The 21951-nt window shown below is 34.6% G+C and overlaps 1 long non-coding RNA gene across 1 annotated transcript; it reads left to right on the top strand.

Annotated features, from left to right (window-relative positions):
• Positions 1-10351: 10351 nt before the first annotated feature.
• On the top strand, positions 10352-15096 carry LOC131043273 (uncharacterized). Its single transcript, XR_009105504.2, has 2 exons — positions 10352-10808; positions 14555-15096. It is a non-coding gene; the product is annotated as an uncharacterized LOC131043273 (long non-coding RNA).
• The last annotated feature ends 6855 nt before the right edge of the window (positions 15097-21951 follow it).

The following is a 21951-nucleotide window of genomic DNA, read 5'->3' as shown; positions in this document are numbered from 1 at the left end:
TTTGACTAATTATGATTTCTACTAGTTTATGCATATGTTTTTAATTAAAGAAACACTTGTGTGGGTTTAATGCATTATTAGTATGATGGTAACATTATCGCAAGACCTGTAAGATAATTGTATAGTGTAACAAATTTGTGACAAGTAATGTAAATAGATTAACTAGAATAGGGTGCAAACCCTTTACATAGTGCATTAAGATCCATATTTTTGTACCCTCTAATGTTATATTATCGAATTAAGATCAATACATGAGTTAAATTCCTGGCATCACAACTAGGGTTGAGAAAGAGACTTTAGAAGGACATGGGTAGAGAATAATTATTCTCTTGATGTAGCTTGTCTCACTCATCCTAATGAGATCACTAAAATTTTAAAACATATGGCCCACTTATAGATAAGATTACCATTACTCTAGTGTGACAGGAATCAAGGTGTGTGATCTACCAAATGAACTATGCAGACATATAATAGGCTTAGTTGGCTTTCACCAATAGCATGTAGGTAATAGATTTCAAGAGCTCTGCCTCATTTTATGGGGTTTAGATGGCTTTGGCTAGTAGCATATAGGCTATGGATGTCAAAATATACATGTTTTGGGAGGTTAATATTGGCATTGGTATAACAAAAGAAATGTATGTGTGTCTTTCTAAGGTATGGTTTTATGGTTTTGATAGTTAATCAAATCCAATTGATTGATATTGTATAGTAGCCTTGGATCTATAGTGAGATCATAAAAAATCCTAATTATGTAACTTATATGGTTGTTTTATGACATAGATGATTAATGGGCTATGAAAATTTTATTATAGGCCTTAGATGATGTGTGTTGGTACACTTACACCTTATCTTTAATACTAATCATAAGTAGTGTAGGTTGCTTTCCCATCATCTCAATTTATTCATATAATTATGAAAAATGAAAGGACCCATAGTGTAGCCTTAGATGCATTAACATTTCTTTTTCAAATGGAATGCATTTATGAACTTATTAGCTAGCAAGCCAGGAAAACGAAATGATGCTTGTAAGAAGTTGTAACTACTCATTTTTGCTAGCTAATTACTATGTGTATTTGAGAGGTTGTTAAGTTATTCCCATTTTGTATATGCATTGGATGCCTAAGTCACCATCTTTGCTTGTGATATGAGTATGAGCTATAGTCGCTTTATGTATATGTGACATATGTCTAAGCTAACCCCCATGTGTACTTGTGAGGGGTGTAAGAGGTAAGCACCTATGTGTTTGCGATACAAACACGAGCTAACCATATCATGTACAAATGGTGTATGTTTGAGCCAATCACTAGTTGAACATAGGATGTTGAAATGATATGTTCCCTATGTGGTTTTGTGAGTTTTTTATACACTAATGATTGGAATAGAACCAAAACTTGATTGGAACATGTATTTTTCATCATTCTATTGTAATTCAAGTTAATTGAAAACATAAAATCAATGAATCCTTGTGATTTAAAAGCAATATCAAATATCTCATTTGAGAAGAGACAATAAATTCTATATATCTTTAGTTTAAAAATTATGAAGCATTTGATTCCCAGGGGGATATATAGATAGAGACATTACAAATGATCCCTTCAGGTTTAGATCTAGGTCTAAAGATAACTTTACATTTGGATCTTATGACATTCTAGTGTGAGTATGTAAGTGGTGGTGTGCAGTTATTACCATGTTTATGGTTGCAAAGGTTATAAAGTTAGCACTTCTAAATTAGATTGAAGATACTTAGTCAATTAAGCTAGCAACTATTATGGAAAAAAAGGGTAGTAACAAAGGGTCTGTTAGTACATTTACCTATTTTTAGTTGTGTTTAATCATGTTAAGGGTAACTTTGGAAACACCCTCTTGAGTCCAACTAAGCCCAAAGAAAACGAGAAATTATATATCAACAACTAAACTTTGGTAACTCACATTTTGTTGACAAATTGATCAATCCTTCTTCGTGATGATATCTCCTTAGTCTTTAAGTAGATTAAATTCTCTACAAGTGTGAGTAGTATATTCGGGACCCAACAATCAGGATTCGTTCCTCCTCCCCTGTCCTAAGGTCCAACTAGGAAAATATTATGGCTCTAAAGGATCCTTATATATTTGAAAAAATAAAAAGTTTATCTATGATTATTTTAGCTGAAAATCAATCTATAATCAACTTGGCCAAAAAAACAATCTTTCATGATTGAACTAAAAATATCAACATAAATTTCTATTTGATTTGACTGTTGTAGTCTGTTAGATTTGGTTGTTGAATTTGGATATGTTGTTGTCAATGATGTCAACATATTTCTGTGGGTTATTCTAGTGAGTCTGGGAAGAGTTTCTGATCCGGTTTACTATTCTTTGGTTCCTGGTGTTCCTGGTGTTCTTGGTGTTCATGTTGGTGTTCCTGTTAATATTTCCTCCGGTATATTTTGGTATGATCAATTCTTGTGCCGATACTTTGGGATGTTGTTTGGGATGATCTTGTGTATCTTCATTTCATATGGTTCGTGATTGGGTCACCTGCAAGTTATCTTTCTTTGTGGCAGTTGTTTTTTGGTTGTGTTCTTGAGCTTTAAGACATTGATCGATGAAGATTTGAAAGTTGGAGTTGGTGCAACTGATCTCGATGATTCTAACGTGTTTTTTGGTATCCCTTAATCATTTCCTATTTGTTTTGGTGATCCACATTGATCGTTGTGCAATTTTTGGTGATTTCCATCAACCGGTGATGATTTGTGTGTTATGCAGTATTTCTGGTGATGTAGCATGTTGCGGTTGATCTTGACGCAATTTTCGATGGACATGATCATTTGGAAATTTGAATTAGGTCTGTGCTATGTAATGTAAATCATAATATTGGTCCATTGGTCAATCCTTGTATCATGTAATGTAATTTTTGTATTTATGGGTTGAGGGTTGAGGGTTGAGGGTTTAGCCGGCCTTGCTATCAAGGTTGATGATTTGTATATATAGGTGATATACTTATATAATTTAGGTGTTGGTGATATGTCTACATTATCAGAGAGAGTTGTATGTGCAAAAAAGATATATATCATTCGGTGAAGTGATGTTGTGAGATCGGTGTTGCCGAGAAGACAACTGTGCTTAATTGAAATTGTTATCAGGCATATGTAGATGCTGCTATTGCAGTTCATTTCTTCTGGATTGTAGTCTGATTCATTTTGTAACTCAGTGAGACTTCCCTGAGGGTTGGAGCCTTCTGGGCATATATCTTTTGGGCAGTGAGCCTAGGCAGTGTGTTTGAATGCATGTGCATTCCCCATTGTTATATTTTCACATACTACTGCAAAGTATCATCTTATTGTGGGTAGGTTCCCATCATGGTTTTTCCCTTAACTTGGTTTTCCACGTCCAAAATCTTGGTGTTGTGTGTTGTGATGTTCATTTGTTTATCTTTTAGTTGCTACAGTTTATCAGTTTATGCTTTGGTGTTTGATTATCTGATTTTTGGTGAAGACTGATTCACCCCCTCCTCTCAGTCTTCCTTAGTGATTATTGCTAACAATTGGTATTAGAGCTAGATCCTCTAGTAGAATCTTAATCGCTTGAGGAGGTCCTAGATGGCAACTCAAGGTATTCTTTTCAAGAAGGACAGTCCAAGGTTTGATGGAAGCAACTATACTGTGTGGAAGAACCGGATGGAGATGCGCTTGAAATGTCTTGGAGAAGATTACTAGAAGATTACTAAGAATGTCTATGTTGTTCCTCAGAATGGACCATCCACTCCTGATGAAGTTGCGGAAGTTGAATATAATATCAGAGAGAAGGAAGCATTACTTAGTGCCCTAACTGATTCTAAAATGACAAATGTAATGGAACTTTAGACCGCACATGAGATCTGGGTGAAGCTTGAGATCCTGTATAAAGGTGATATTCAAGTGAAAGTTGCTAAGTTTCAAAGTTTTTAAGGAAAGTATGAGACATTGAAGATGGGAGATGATGAGAACATACATTCATACATGGCTAAGGTGAATGAGCTTGTCCTTGGTATCATATGTTTCAATGGAAAGATTGAGGAGGATGAGATTGTTGCTAAGGTGTTGAGATCTTTGCATCTTGCTTACAAACATAAGGTTGCTTCTATAGATGAGATCCAGAGTGTAACTATAGTAACAAGAGATATGTTGGTTGGAAAACTTACTACATTTGAGCTGAGCAAATTTGGAGAATCACATGGAAAGTCTAAGATAGCATTAAAAGTGTCAGCATCTATCTCTGGTAAGCAGAAGTGTGATCCTAATGAATGTGGGATATCCACACATGAAATCTAGAAAGGAGAGAGATAGCAAAGAAATAGAGAGATCTTGATGAGCTTGAAGCATTGATTTCCCAGAGATTGCCTAAAGGTGTCAGTAAGTATGATGTAAATTTGCCTTTGAAATGTTTTACTTGCAATAAGATAGGACATTTTGCCTCTAGATGTCCGGAGAGAATGGCTAAATATGACAGACATGATAAGTTTGATAAGTGTGATAGGAATGATAGATATGAGAAGCATGAGAAGTATGATAAGCCTTATAAATATAACCGGAAGTTTAGGAACCAAAAGAACTGTTATTATGCTATCGATGAAGGTGTTATAGATGAAGAATCAGAAGGAGATGAAGTTGTGTTTATTGCCATTAAGGAAGATGGACATGTGCCTATCAAGTCCACTAGTTGTTATGTTGAAGAAAAAGCTTTGGTTGATAAAGTTGAAGAAAAGAGTGTATGGGTGATTGACAATGGTTGTTCACATCATATGTCCGATGATAAAAGAAAATTTGTAAGTATGGAAAAGTATGATGGTGGAATAGTCAGATTTAGAGATGACAAAGCTTGTGTAATCTGTGGAACAGGTTCTATTTCTTTTGATGGTAAGAATAACACTAATGATGTCTTGTATGTTGAAGGTTTGAAGCATAATATTTTGAGTGTTGGACACATGGTTGACAAGGGTTATGATCTACAATTCAAGGATGGTAAATGCAAAATCTTGAATGCCTTCAGTATAGAGATTGCATCTGGGACTAAGACTGAAGATAACATTTTTCATTTCAATGCAAGTGCGAAAAGTTGTTTGATTGCTAAGATAGATGAGAGTTGGTTATGGCATAGAAGGTCATGTCATGTAAACTTTGATTCACTAATCAAGAATAATTCTACACATGTTGTTAGAGATCTGCCTAAGATTGTTAAACCTATTAATCTGGTATGTAAGGAGTGTCAGTTGGGTAAGCAAACAAGAATTTCTTTTAATAACAAACGGTATACATCAGATGGATTTCTGGATCATGTGCATATTGACTTATGTGGGCCTACAAATGTTAGAAGTGTACAAGGAGATAGATACTTTATGCTGCTAATTGATGATTATTTCAAGATGATGTGGGTTATCTTTTTAAAGGAGAAATCATAAGCATTTGATAAATTCAAGATATTCAAAGCTAAAGTTGAAACTGAGTCCGGATTGAAACTGAGGTGTCTGAGATCTGATAGAGGCAGAGAATTTTATTCCGGTGAGTTCAATTCTTTCTATGAGATGCATGGAATCAGAAGACATCTTTCTACTCCTAAAAGCCCACAACAGAATGGAGTTGTTGAAAGGAAGAACCGTATTGTTTTGGATGCTACAAGGACTATGTTAATTTCAAAGGAAATGTTTCGAAGATCTACTAGAGAGAATCCATTAGCACTGCAGTCTACACATTTAACAGAGTTCATATCAAAGGTGATACCGGTAAGACCCCTTATGAGCTTTGGTTTGGTCATGTTCCTACTGTGAAATATTTTAAAGTTTTTTTGTAGCAAATGTTAAATCAAGAGAGATGAGGATATTGGAAAGTTTGATGCTAGAAGTGATGAAGGTATCTTTTTGGGATATTCCACAAAGAGTAAAGCCTATCGGTTCTATAACAAGAGGCTGAGGAAGATTGTTGAGAGTGCATGTGTGAAGGTGGATGAGAACCTTGGAAAGGATATCAAAGCTTATGATGAAGGTCAACATGTTGTTTTAGCTCTTATTCAGCCCGAAGGACCTAAGAAGAATGATCTGGTAGAGACAGAGACTATTAATCCAGATGTTGTTGCTGTTGGTGATGATGTGCAGGAAACTGAGAATCAGAAGACTCTGAGGTATGTTAGATTAAATCACTCTAAGAATCAAATTATTGGTGACAACAATAAAGGTGTGATGACTAGAAGAAGGTTAGTTGAAGAAGAGGTATGTTTAATTTTCAAAGTTGAACCTAAAAATATTGCTGAAGCTTGTAAAGATGAGAATTGGATAAGGGTCATGGAAGAAGAATTAGATCAGATTGAGAAGAATAATACTTGGGAACTTGTGCCTAGACCTAAGGATAAAAATGTTATTGGTACTAAATGGGTTTTTAGAAACAAATTGAATGAAGTCGGTGAAGTAGTTAGAAATAAAGCTAGATTGGTCTGCAAAGGGTATTCACAGCAAGAAGGAAATGATTATGAAGAAACTTTTTCTCCTATTGCCAGAATTGAAGTTGTTAGGTTGTTGCTTGCTTATGCTGCTTATAAAGATTTCAAGGTATATCAGATGGATGTCAAATCTGCATTTTTGAATGGTGGTCTAGAAGAAGAAGTCTACATTGAACAGCCTTATGGATTTTCACTATCAGATGATGGTAATATGGTGTGTAAGTTGAAGAAAGCACTTTATGGATTAAAACAAGCTCTTAGAGATTGGTATGATAGATTAGATAAATACTTATTAAAATTAGGATTCACTAAAGGTGTTGCTGATAGTAATATGTACTTTAAAATTGAAAATGATAACATTTTGATTGTTGAAGTCTTTGTTGATGACATTATTTTTTGTGGTGATGATGATATGAGTATGAGGTTTGTCGGTGATATTCAAAAGGAATTTGAAATGTCTATGATTGGTGAGATGAAATTTGTCTTAGGTTTGCAAATTGCATGGACAGAGAAAGGTATCTTTATATCTCAAACTAAGTATGTGAAGGAATTGTTGAAGAAGTTTGGACTAGATGATTCCAAACCTGTTGGAACTCCTATGGTAACTAGTTGTAAATTGTCTAAAATTGATGAATCTCCTAGAGCTAATCAGATTTTATACAGATCTATGGTTGGTGGATTATTATATCTTACTCGGACTAGGCCTGACATTATGTATGTTATATGTATGGCTGCTAGATATCAAGTTGGTCTGAAGGAAAGTCATGTTACTATTGTTTAAAGAATATTCAGATATCTAAAGGGAACTGTGGATTATAGTTTATGGTATCCTAAGAAAGATGATTTTATGTTGTGTTCTTACACTAATGCAGATTGGGCAGGTGATGTAGATGGCTAGAAGAGTACTATCAGTGGAGCATTCTTTTTTGGGTAAGAAACAAGACTTAGTATCTCTATCTACTGCTAAAGTTGAGTACATTGTTGCTACTAGTAATTGCACTCAGATACTTTGGATGAAGCAAATGTTGAAAAACATCAGAATTATTTATGATGAACCTATTGTCATATACTATGATAATTCTAATGCTATAAACATCTGGTACAGCATTCAAAGACTAGGCATATATCAATCAAATACAATTACTTGAAGGAGCAAGTCAATGAACAAAAGGTGAAGTTGGAATATGTATCTACAAAGAAACAAATTATTGATATTTTTACTAAGCCTTTGCCTGCAGATAAATTTGTCTATTTGAGAGATAAGCTAGGGGTAACCACCCCTCCTGATGAGAACTAAATGCATTGAGTTGCATCGATCTGGTGGATTTCAGAGCCTTCTTCTTCTTCTTATCCGGATTGATGTGTTAGTGTTGCTCCTTTCCTAGAGTAGTCTGTTGATTTGGTTGAGACAAATTCATGTTTCTTTTTTTTTGGTGGAGAGAGATCTGTGTTTGATATTCAAGTAGGAGAGTTTGTGTGCTTTTTTGTTTTTGGTGAGCTTTGGCATTGTTGTCAAAGGGGGAGAGATCATGTGAAAACTGCATTATCTATCTTGATCTTAGGAGTCTGTTGGTGATATCTTCTTTCTTTGCATTGATTGTTTCTCACATTCATGTGTTGCCATCAATGCCAAAGGCGGAGATTGTTGTAGTCTGTTAGATTTGGTTGTTGAATTTGGTTATGTTGTTGTCATTGATGTCAACATATTCCTATGGGTTATTCCGATGAGTTTGGGAATATTTTCTGATCCATTTTACTGCTCTTTGGTTACCGGTTCCTGGTGTTCCTATTGGTGTTCTTGTTGATATTTCCTTCGATATATTCTGGTATGATCAAATCTTGTGTTGAGACTTTGGAATGTTATTTGGGATGATCTTGTGTGTCTTCATTTCAGATGGTTCGTGATTTGGTGACCTACAAGTTATCTTTCTTCATGACAATTGTTGTTTGGTTGTGTTCTTGAGCTTTGACACATTGATCGATGAAGATTTGAAAGGTACAGTTGGTGCAACTATTCCCGATGATTCTAATGTGTTTGTTGGTGTCTCCTAATCGTGTCCTATTTGGTTTGGTGATCTGCATTGATCGTTGTGTGATTTTTGGTGATTTCTATCAACCGGTGATGATTTGTATGTTATGTGGTATTCCTGGTGATGTAGTGTGTTGCGGTTGATCTTCCCACGATTTACAATGGATGTGATCATTTGGAAATTTGAATTAGGTCCATGCTATGTAATGTAAATCATATTATTGGTCTAGTGATCAATCCTTGTATCGTGTAATATAATTTTTGTATTTATAAGTTGAGGGTTGAGGGTTTAGCTTACCTTGCTATCAAGGTTGATGATCTGTATATATAGGTAATATACTTATGTAATTTAAGTGTTGGTGTTATGTTTGCATTATCAAAGAGAGTTGCATGTGCAAAAAAGAGATATATCATTCGATGAAGTGTTGTGGTGAGATCGGTGTTGCCGAACAGACAACTCTGCCTAACTGGAACTGTTATCAGGCATATGTAAATGCTACTATTGCAGTTCATTTCTTCTGGATTGTAGTCCGATTCATTTTGTAAGTTAGTGAGACTTCCCTGAAGGTTGGAGCCTTCCGAGCATATATCTTTTGGGCAGCATGCCTAAATGTATGTGCATTCCCCATTGTAATATTTTCACATACTATTACAGAGTATCATCTTATTGTTGGTAGGTTCCTACCATGGTTTTTCTCTTAACCAGGTTTTCCACGTCAAAAATCTTGGTGTTGTGTGTTGTGTTGCTCGTTTGCTTATCTTTCAGTTTCCGCAGTTTATCAGTTTATACTTTAGTGTTGATTATCTGATTTATGGTGAAGACCGATTCAATCCCCCCTAAACCTCCATGCCCCGCCCCTCTTTGCCCCTCAGTCTTCCTTCTTGATTGCTGCTAACATTGACATCACATGAAATATAACTGTGTACAGCGCAAGTTTTGTCTCGTAAAGATCAACGAATAGATAATTTTACCAAAACACTTAAAAAAATTAAATTGTTTGATTTACTATAACCCCTTCCGATGAAGGGGAGAATATTTAAGATTACTATTCTTACACTTGTACTCAAAGTTTTTGTTATTTCTTTTTTTATTTGTTTTGACAGTTCAACTCTGTAATCCTCATTTTAATTTCAATGAAGTTACAGCATTCTATCCGTTCAATAATCTTGAGCAGACATTCATTTTTTTCTGGAAATCCTCCTACTATATGGTGACTCTACTGTACTTGATCAAGATTGGCAATAAGGTGTAATTGACATGTATGACCATTTGTGTATATAATATTCACCATAATAACAACTTACAATTATAAACAAATCACCTTGCATAGAATAAATAAATTGAATGATTAACATAAATTCAAAAGTTGAAACCATATACTGAAATTCTATGTTGCTTGCTGAAAAATGCACAGTATATTTGTTCTAAATTTGAATTGTTTTTATTTCATCCTCAAAAGTCACATACAAATATTGATGACCATGCATTAAACATGTGGATTTAAATTGATCGATAAATATTAAATCTTGACAATCAAAATAGCAGAAATTATGTTTCATATAATTTTATCGGAATGAATAACCCTCAGTTCTTAACTCCTAAACCAAACTTCAATATCAAATAACAAAAAAATCAGAAATAATATAAAATCTTCCATTAAAAATTAAGAATGATAATACACAAGGAAAACGACATGAATAAGGAAGGACAAAATCACTTTGCCATGACCTTCACAAATTGTGTGAGTTGAAATGGATGGTTAAGTTATTCTGCAGTCACGCGAATATTGTGAGTGGAAATGCTATACAAGGCCATTATTAGTATTCAGTGACAGTATAAAAACACACAAGATGAACTTCTTAAATAGGATAGAAAACAGCAAATATGGGTGACTGGTTTATTCTTTCCAATTGCTAGTAGCTTGGTTTAGAATTTTGGTTGTATTTTGTCTAACATAATGCATTTTAGTCGGTTAGATGTATTATTTGGATATAGGTGGTATTGGAAAAGAACATTATCTCATCTATTTTTGTTGTCCCATTTAAATGGGTCAGTGAACCTTTTTATTTTTATTTTTTATTTCTTCTCTAATTAACTTGATTTCTTGCTAAATCTGAATCAAGCAAATATTTCAATTAGTACTTCTTTGATTTTTCTTTATGATACCTCAAATATTTCTATTATTAGTGTGAAATTTCTTCGCTACCCATTTCTGACTTTATACAGATCCATTTTGTTACAGAATAGTTCTTATTATAAACTTATGAAAGCTGGTCAAGCATAATGATCATACCAAGGAAAATTATGGAAATGCAAATGCTTAATTGCAAGGTTCGTTGAATTCAATAATATAATCAGAATTCATATATTTATTATGCGATTGGTCATTAATTTTTCTTTTATGATATCATCATTTATGAGATGTAAATTAAAAGCTTTTTATATTGTCTAATTTATATCAACATGGGAGATTACCTTTTTAATAAATTCCAGCAGTAGGTTACGAAGGGAATTTAAGAATATTTAGTCTAGTTAAGGAAGATCAAAATTCTTTTAAAAGATTTTATAGTTTCTACAATTTAATATTAGGCATATATGACTTATTTATTCTATTTTTATAGAATAGATGTGTATGTTATGTAATGCTATTGTAGCAGCTTAGTTTGTTTCTTCTGATTTAATTTTGAACTTCACATTTAATCTAAATAAAATAGAAATAATGGTAGAGTGGTATTTGACTAACTTTTTACTTTTTTCTTTATGTCATTGGAAAATCTGGAGTTTATGTTAAGGCAAAGATAATTTAAGAGTGAACATCTAATTTGGCTAACAATCTAAGAGTTATAAGATGTGTCTTCAATAAAGGGGTACATGTGACCGTTAAGGAGTGTACCAAGAGTGTAGATATCCTAATGAGTGCACATCTGAAAACCTATTAGAATACCTTAAACCTTCTTGGGAAGATACATTGGTTATTTTAATGCCTTTATCTAGTCTATTACTTCTTTTAAATCTTAATAAAAACTTTTTTAAACTACCTTGAGCTAGAAACCCTATAAATTTTAGTAATGTAGGGAGATTTGACTCAATTAGTCCTCTTGTGTGTAGTTCCAATAAGTTTTATATGTATCAATAGTAATATGTGTTTATTCATATCTAAGTGATGAGGACAAAGTCCAAAAATGGTGATCAAATAGGCAAACCCTAATGAGGTGGTGCATGTGCAATGGTGATGGATGAGAAAGGTAGATGAACACAATAGATCGTCAAGGAATGGGAAAGAGTTTGATGGAAAGGTATCTAATGGAGGCTACATTTTTATGTTTATGGGCTTCTATAGAGGGTTTGATGGATTGTGAACTAAAGGCAAAGTGGGGGAGTAAGGGAAGTACTAGGATGCAAGAGGGGAATACTATCTACAAGATTACACGATTAAAAGAGGAAACAAGGGATTCATATCTAAAGATCATCGATGATATTAAATTAACTCATTCTCCTTGGTAAAGAACTTAAACATAACTTTTGATGATGGATAGATATATAGAGAGCACTTGCTAGTGGAGATCTTTGCATGTATGGATTTTTTTAGTGAACAATGAAGAAAGATGGTAAATTATAAATTATTGGAAATAATTTTTGGATCATTGAATGTGAAAATTTTATTAGGTGAGGTATCTAGAAGCTACAAGTTAATATAGATGGCAAAATCCAACAAAACTATCCTTACCATGTAAAGGTTTTAGGAAATAACAAACCTAGAATTTGATGGTGGAGGATCTAAATTTATAGGGGGGCTAAGGGGGTCATCCTAACTATCACAAAAGTGGTCCCATTTCTTTTTGATGAATGGAGATTCAAATATAGGCTAGAAAATGCCCTAAACTCATAGTATATAGTATACAATAAAATAAATGCAATTATTACAATAAAATAATTAATAGGATATCCAATTCGTGTTCTTACGTTTTGCCACCAATTTAGTGTGTTGATGAAACTAAAGGTGAAAAAACATGTTAAAGTAAAACTATAGTGAAAGTATATCATCGTGTAAATATAAAGGATACATAAAAAAGATACTAGTCTTTGATCTATCTTCGTGTAAATATAATTTAATGGGATATAACCCTTGTACTTCAAACCCCATGCAACTAGGAGGAACTAAGGCCTTGTCATTGAACAGTAGATATGCTAAATATAATCATTTATTATTGTCCCAAAAAATAGAAGATGCATTTATTTTTGTGTTGGATACTTGAATGAGGGAATAAGGGATGATCCACCTATGAATTCTTGGAATCACTAGCAAGATTCAATATTGGGTAATGAGAGAAGTGAAGGTTGTTGGGAAAATAACCTATATACCCCTTCATAATTAAAATAATAATATTTACAGTTATCAAGAATTTAGGTATTTAACTAATCCTTTAAGAAGAATATCATAGTAATAAAATATATAAAAATTTGAGTAGCATTATAATATGTGAATAGCACATAAAAAATAAAGAAATGAGAGAGAGATAGAATAAGAACAACCACAAGAAGTAGAATGACATAAATATACCCAAGGAAAACCCTTTAAGAAAATCCCTACCTCCAAAGCCCCAAAATAATGTATTATTTAGAAACCAATAGTCATAATACTATATTAATTTATTTCCTTAACGTGGAGATTGGCATTCTCTTCCTTTAGTGGAAAATTAGAAATATGACCCTACAAAACTACTTTTCATACATCGTGTACCTTGTGCATCTAATGCATAGATGTAAGGAGGCTTAGAAAACTACCCAAAAAATACCATGGGCCATGTCCCAAAATTCCATGGTATGAATTTTCATGACCTATACACATGTTAGACGTCCAAAAATAGAAAATAAATCTTACCCATCTTTGACCTCCATTATGAAAGTTTGCATATGTAACTCTCAAAAATTCCCCATGAATTACTAATTGCATCCCATGTCTAATCAATAATTAAAAATGCTCTTATAAGTTCATTATGTAACTTTATCATCAATGTTCTTATGTGTCATAATATCTCTTACACCACTACATTTATCTTATATAATTACACAACCTTCATGATGGTATACTATTTACACACATTTAGACTTGTAATATAAATAATTACATATAGCATAATAGATATGGAATCAAGTGGGAAGTCTCATTCATAAAGACGAATAAAATAATAAGTAAAATAATACAAATATTAAGACTTTCGAGGTGCATGACACACCTAATCCAAACAAAGATGAGCATCAACCTATCATCAACATCATATAAATCATAAGGTAGAAAGTTTAAGCAAGGGAGAGGAGCCAAAAGTGGAGTGGAGATGTGAAGTGGGGATACCTATGGAGTGTTATGTGCCCCATAATAGACAAATCAAGTCATCAACACATGTCATAAAAAAGATAAAATGCAATGATTAAATGGATCACACATTGTACACATAAAAAGTGTTTTATAATATGCACATATATGTCAAAATTAAAATCTAGCGAGAACTATTTTTCAAGTCAGAGCATATTCAACTGAAATTTGTCAAAACTCATACTGCAGCAGTGGTGGTATGGAAATTGCCACAAAATTGAATCTTGCATCCACGCATAAGTCAAAAAAGACTACAACTATCTGCACACATGAGCCTTAGTTGCTCATTTTTTTATACGTATAAAAAAACCAAAGTGAATCCACATCATCAAGAAACAAGATATTTCATCTCATAACAAGAACCAATGAGAACTAGCGTTGGTTAGTTAGATCCATACTAACTTCACTTATGAAACCAAAACCAGCACATTGTGTCCCATCAAACATAGTGAAGCACACACATAATGGAAACTTCCCCCCACTTTGATGCAGGAGCACCAGTGTAGTTCTTATCGGTTGAGGCAGTTAGCAGTGGAATTGCTTGGAGATCGTGGCATTCCTTCTTGTTTTAGAGTTTAGCATTGTGGACTTGGATTTATCCCTTTGTGTTCGTTATCTTTATCGCATTCGAGATTCATGGCATTTGAATGTGATCCTAGTGAGATCGATTCTGATATTGGCCCTATTGATATGTTCTTACCAGTTAGTCTTGCAGTGTGTTGAGAGAAGTTGGATCAGGTTGCGGTTGATCTCTGTGACTTGTGGATCATTGGAGATGTTGCTTTGGGCCTTGGTCGGTATTCCCAGAGGTCCACACACCATTTTATGTTTTGAAGATTGATCTTAGTGATTTGAGCTGACATGTTACCATTGCACGTTTCATGAACCGGTGGTCTTTGGGCCGACTTGATTGAGTTGAAATTATTTGTGGATGGTATAAATGGAAGATGGTGAATCATTTGAGAAGAGAGAAGTTAGAAGATCGAGGATAGATTTTTGAGATCGAGCGAAGATGTAGATCCGGCAAGATTCTGAACCGGTAGGACTGAGGCTGGAAGGCTGAGGTTCAGGTTAGGGTAGAACCGGCAGACTATTTCCGGAAGCTGATATGATATGTGGATGATCTGCAGGTCTTGTATTTATGTTGTAAGCATCATTTGTATCCTGTACTGCAATCCAACATGTGGCATGTGTAAGTCTTCAGATTGTAATAAGATTTATTCAAACTATTTACTGGTTTTTGCATTTTGTGTTGTTACTGGTTGTTCTTTCTATTGTTTCTAGCATCTTATTACCGGTTACCGGTATGTTGTGCATGGTTTATGTGTTAGGCTGCAAGTTTGGGTTGTCCTTCACTGGATCTCCCTGTCTTGACTGCATCACACTTCCACCTGTGGTTAACAACAAGAAGATATAAGGCCACCATTGAAGCTATTAAATCGATAAGACACAATTTAAACCATCATAGCATACTACAAGTAATCGACCAAACCAATCAAGCTATCCATTTATGGATAATTTAAAATCACATAAACCATATGTAAAAACACAATCCAAAAAGTGGGATAAATATATATTTCTCCAAATCAAACAACCAATACACAAATCATTGATGCAAACAATTCAAATAGCCATGACATCTGTTCAAATTCATTTCATTACATTTCTTCAAAGTAAGTCATGGAAGAGGATTATATAATTATGAGAAGCAAAAACCATATTGATCCAAATACTTCCCCCATCCTAATCCCAACTTGTTTAAAGTTTATTTCTATTATTTATGTATATAATTGTCTAATATGTGTTCATTGTTATTCCATGTTTGCTATGTGGTGTTTGCTAGGTGTTGTAAAAGGAATTGTAAGTGCCTAGTTTTCTTTATATTGTTAAATATATGTGTTATTTTAAGTTATATACATGGGGTTCTAAATTATATTATCAATGGGGTTTTATGTTTTTTTTGTTATATATAGGGCTCTAAAATATACTGTAAATGATGTTTTAAGTTACAATTGTCACCTATCTCCTACTAATCCAAATTGTGCTTTCCATGGTTGCCAATTTAATATTGTAAATATTTATCAAATATTGTAACTATCATGTGTCCATATCGACATCACCTACTCTATCATGTAGACAAACTAGTTGCATACCATAAAAATCCTTTTCATCCTTTGACTATGTCTGCAATTGTCTGCTCATTTAAAATTGTAAACATCCTTCAAGTGTCATAACTTTTGGGTCCACATCAATAGCTACATACTCTATCACATCGGCAAAATTGTTTCATAACTTAAAAAATCATTTTCATCATGTGTAACATGGGAAAGCTAGTTGTAAGTATCATTTAAGTGTTGTATATATCCATTTAATTACTATAAATGTCTTGTGCAGACTAGAGATTTTGTTTAACTTATTTAAAATCGAGGGAATACTTGGTTGAAGAAGGATATAATTTTTTGTCTTTAGATGTTAAAAGGGATGATTTGCCATTTTAAGTTATTTTGGCATGCTGCCTATTTGCCCAAAGCAAGGGTGTTTGCTTGGCTGGTTGTTCAGGATAGAATTCTTACTAGCATGAGGTTAGATAGGTTGGGTATTACTGTGGTTTTTCCTTGTGTCATGTGTGGTGGGTCCCTTGAATCTGTGGATCATCTCTTTCTGCATTGTCCCTTTGCTCTTCATTGCTGGAATTGGCTTTTTAATAAGTTAAATTGGACGTCTACTCTTAGTAAGGACCTTAGATCTCACTTCATGAGCTAGCCCCTATTATATCCATCTACATTTTATGCTTGTCTTTGGATAATTGCTCCTTCTGTTCTAATTTGGAAAATTTGGCTTGAGAGGAATAATAGGATTTTTAAGAAACATTCCTCCCCTCTGCATGATGTGCTCTTTTGCATAGAGAAGTCGATTTCTAAAACTATCTTGGCATTCATCTATAAAGGTTCTAGCCTACATAATACTTTCACACCTTGGGATAATTGGGTGACCAAACATTGGGCAGCCTTGCAAACACTCCCTTTGACTAGTGCAATTTCTCAACCGCGCCCTTTAGTAAATAGAGAGGAAGTGGTTTGGTTGCCACCTCTAGCTTCAAAAGTTAAATTTAACTTTGATGGAGCTTCTCGTGGCAATCCTGGTAAATCTGTCATTGGGATTGTGGTCTCTAATAACAAGGTTGGTATCATAAAAGCTCAATGTCAATGTATTGCCTATGGGACTAACAATGTGGCTGAACTTCATGCTCTTTCCACGGGTCTTGATTTGCTTCTTTCATTACATTTGTTGGATGTTATTACTGAGGGTGATTCTCAGGTAGTTTTTTACATGGTTACTAATCGTTCATCCCACTTCTGGCATTTAAAGTATTGGTTGGACAAGATTCTTGATCAGCTTGATTTGTTTAATTCCTTCACTATGGTTCACTGTTTTAGGGAAGCTAATAAGGTGGCAGACTTCCTGGCTAATAAAGCATTGGATGAGGATATTCAAAGCTTGGTTGAGGTGGCCTCCAATTCTTTACCTCCTCATCCGGTTTAACTGTTACTAGGTTATTTGCAGAAGCACGGCCTTGTGCCTTGCCTGGTGATTACATTCAGGCATGCAGCTTAATGTGGTGGTGTCGGACTCTTTGGCCCTCATTACTTCATTATGTCTGCATTACTATGTGTAATCTTAGGATGGGTTCGGGTTTTTTCTTTTCTAGCATTTTGTTGGAATTTGTGGTGTGTGGGAGTCTCTTATTATCATGCTATACTCTGTGTTTGTTTGTTCTAACTCATTTGCAACTGATTGATCTTGTACCTTGCATGACGATTATATTTAGGCATTCAACAATCATTATGACTGCATTACTGTGTAATCTCAGTCTCAGTACAAATTTTCCTTTATTGCAAATTAGCTGGGATTTGTGGTGTGCGGGGGTATTTATATTTTGCACGATTGAAATCTTCTCTGCAATTATCATTATTGTCATATGTCATTTGCTTGTTTAATTCTTGATGGCTGCACAGATTTCATGTGTTCATCTCATGGTGATGCAGAAATCATTATGACTGCATTACTGTGTAATCTTAGTCTCGGTACAGGTTTGCCTTTATTGCAAGTTAGCTTGGATTTGTGGTGTGCGGGGGTAATTATATTTTGTACGATTGAAATCTTCCCTGCAATTATTATTATTGTCATATGTCACTTGCTTGTTTAATTCTTGATGACTGCACGGATTTCATGTGTTCATCTCATGCTGATTGTACTCTGTCCGGATGGCATGCTTTCAGTTTTGTTGCGTCCTTTACCTTCCTTCCCAAATGGTGGCATATTTTTTTAGTTTTCTCATCTCATGTGGGAGATTTCACTCTTGTGGATATCTTGGTTTATTGTTTGGCATGTTTTTGATTTATGGCTATGCGCATCGTGTGGATATTGTCATCATTTTTTTATAAAGGTGGCGGCTTGTAGTGGTTGTTTTGCACGTATCTTTTTGGGCTTGCTTGAGGTAATATTTATTGTGTCATCCTTTCGTGGTTGTGTTGCTTTCTTATAATGACATTGAGCTCTTTATACTCATGTGCTTTCTCTTGGCTTTGCATTATCTTTTTTGATGGAATCAGTGGGCAACCGCATTTTGATGCCTCGCAAACATTATGATTTCCAAGACTCTTATGCTTTGGATGATGAAAAGCTTGGGCATCTGTTTCAAGTTTATTCACTGTATTTTTCTCTGGCTTTTCGCAAGGTTTTGGGAAAGCAATGGTTGGCGGAAAGCTCAAGGTGTTCTCTTGTTGATATTGCATCTCGGTTTCTCAATATTTGTATGGATGTGCTTCTGGATTCTGCTATGGTCAAGGCAATTTTTGATGCATATTTCAACTCCCATTTCTACACTACTGATGATTTGGATAGTGCATTATCTAATTACCATTTTGAATTTGGTAATTTTGAGTATGCTGGTTTTATTTCTCATTCTCAGTTATTATCTTCCGGTTGGCATGCGGAACTTCTTTCAATTTTAAGGAATGGTTTGATATCTAGCTCATATGATGATACGTTGTTTGCTATGGTAGCTCTATTAGATCATGTATCACCAGATTGTCTGGCTGCAGCTGTCAATATATTTGCAGGAATTCACTTTCTCTTAGAATCAATGCACACCGTTCGGTCTTCGTCAGTGTCAGTTTTGCCTATCCAGATGGTGCCTCCTTCTTCTCCTCCTTTGGAAGGCCCTAGCACATGGTATTTGAATTCCTTGTTGTAAAGACTCTTAGTTTTGCAATATAGTAAAGATATTACAGAGCAAAAGCTAGAAGAAAGATTTTGGTCACGGGTTTGGAGCAGGGCTATGAAATCATCTATCTCCTTCCATTGTTAGCAGCAGAGGAGTTTATTTCTTGAGAATTATCTGATGGGTCTGCTAAGTGTCATATGGCCTCTATGTAAAGTCAATATTATAGGTGACCGCATTTTCTAAGCGGCAGATTGTATAAACTGTTAGGATTTTTTTATAGGTTTATTTTATGAGCTGTGACCTGAGGTTTTCTTTCCAAGGTTCTTTCCTCCGGTATGCTCTTTGAATCCCGTGTAAATATATATATATATTAATTAAATTTAGTGGAGTATTCCACTTTTATCAAAAAAAAAAAAAAATTCTCCTTTCAGTGTTGTGAGTGTTGTTTGATGTTCTAGCCTATTTATTGTCTTGTAATGTTCTACCTTGTTTGTTGTAACTCGTCTCATTCAAGTGCACCAAGTGTTCTCGAACTCCTCTACATGTTGTTTTTTGTAAGTCACTTATATGATTTATGCTTCTTAATGCATATCAATGGAGTTCTAGGTTATAGTGTTTAGGATTCCAAGTTATACTATTGATTCATCCATGCACTGCTATAATGTTTTAGGTTATACTAATTATGTCATTTAATGGTTTACCCTTTCATACTTACAGTGATAATATATGAATGCATGGCTACAATGTTTAAAGATATAATAATGTTTTAAAATATTTTGTTCAAGCATCATTGTAAAATTTCATGCAACTCTTATAACTTTATATGTCCAAGCATTATTTATTACTGATTGATTTGTATGGCTCATTGTTTGCAGATGACAAAACAATTTGTAAGTAGATCCCAACCTACAAAAAAAATGGCAACTACAAGGGTGCCTGCACATAAAAGATGAGTTGGATTTCCCGAGATGATGAAGCTCCACATATTATCGAGATCACTCCAACGCATGTTCAAGTTGTGGAGGAGGTTTATGTACCTCCAACATGGAGACAAGCAACTCTCATACAACAAGAATGGTCAGTATCAAACATGGATACACATATTCATGATGTAGAAGAGAACAATATGTCGATAAGGGTGGCTGCAAAAAATGGAAGATCCCAAGAACCACACTAACCAACTGATTAGGTGGGATCACCTCCACCTCTAAGAAAGCACCACCAACTATGTTGACTAAAGATGAAGAAGCAGTTATTGTGGAATGGTGTAAAAGATGGTTGCAATTGGTCGTGGCCTTGAAATGGTTAATCTACAAGTAGAAGTTGCCCAAATTTTCCAAACTATACCCAACCCTTTCAAAGATGGGCTACCCAGGAAATCATGGTGGAATAGTTTCAAGAAGAGGCATCAAGAACTCACCCTACATCAAGTCGAAGTCCTTGACAAAGATAGAGAAGTAAACCGCAAACCTATCATTGTATCTTTGTTCTACCAGATATTATCAAAAACATATGATGAAAATCTATACGATCGTCATCAAATATGGAAATATGATGAGAATGTAATTCAAGCAGGCATAGATGGTATGATGAGAGTGCTCGCCAAAAGAGGAAGAAAGAGTGTGTCAATCATAATTCCTAAGATTTGAGAATAGATAACCATTCTTTGTTGTGTTAATATTGTTGGGCAAAGCATACCAGGATTCTACTTAATCAAAGTTAAGAAGCAACTAAAAAATTATATTGCTCGTTGCAAACTGATTGCTTACATGGTAGTCAATCCACACGCTTGGATTACAAAATTATTGTTCATGAACTGGTTGCACCACTTTTTACACTCAATTATAGGAGGTGTCTTACCCACTAACAAATACTTTCTAATTTTTTATGGCCACGGCAGCCATGTCGTAGTCAAAACCATCCAAGAAGTAAGGATGTTAGGTATTAACTTGAAGGTGTTATTCACACGTGTCACATAATTTGCAGCCTCTAGTTGTGATTGTGTTTTCACGATCATGGTTGGCCAAGTTTCTAATTAACATAGAAATCAGGAGGGTTGAACTGGCAAAACTATGCAACAAGTTGCTACAACAAGTGTTGATGGCATCCAACATCACTGTAGAATTCAAAAGGACTAGCATATGTCCACTAAATGAAGAGGAATTGGTAGAAGACATGCATCTTGGCAACACTTTCCAGATCAATGTACAAGATGATTCTTTTGTGGTGCAGATATCCTTAGTCATTTTGATGTTGTTGTTTTAACAAATGAAGTCACACAGAAACTCTTGTCCACTCTTCTAGATGGCTATTTACAAGCTACAGAAAAATCAAACATCCAGGGTTCTATACCAAGTACACCTTAAATTAATCTTGTTACATCACTCTCGCAAGCGATGGATAAGGGAGATCATCATGACATGGTAAACAATCAGCATGACGATTTGGAGGACATTATTACTCTTCCCTCATGCATAATCCACCCATCATGGCTGGTGGAGGGAGCTATGAACCTTGGTATTGATTTAAATTGCCAAGAAGAATAGGGAACTTTTTCATTTCCAACTCCACCACCCACAATTATTGTGCCTAAGATTGTACATTACTATGTCAAACGTGGTGAAGGCAATGCAGATTTCAATGAAGAGACAAAAAAATTCTGACATGAAGTGGACAACATGGATAACTCACAGTTGAATGAGACAAGATAATCTGAAATAGTCCCAAACATTACAAAATTCCCGAAGCTTGTTGTGCACATTGTCAATGAAAGACCAAAGAATTATGGCAATTATGGAATTTATTTGAGAAAACAGTACCAACTATTAACAATGTAGATGACTACATGAATCTATTGGAGAAGAAGAAGAAAA

The sequence above is a fragment of the Cryptomeria japonica genome, chromosome 5 (assembly GCF_030272615.1).
Source record: "Cryptomeria japonica chromosome 5, Sugi_1.0, whole genome shotgun sequence".
In the NCBI taxonomy this organism is placed as follows: Eukaryota; Viridiplantae; Streptophyta; class Pinopsida; order Cupressales; family Cupressaceae; genus Cryptomeria; species Cryptomeria japonica.
This window is presented reverse-complemented; position numbering and strand designations above follow the sequence as displayed.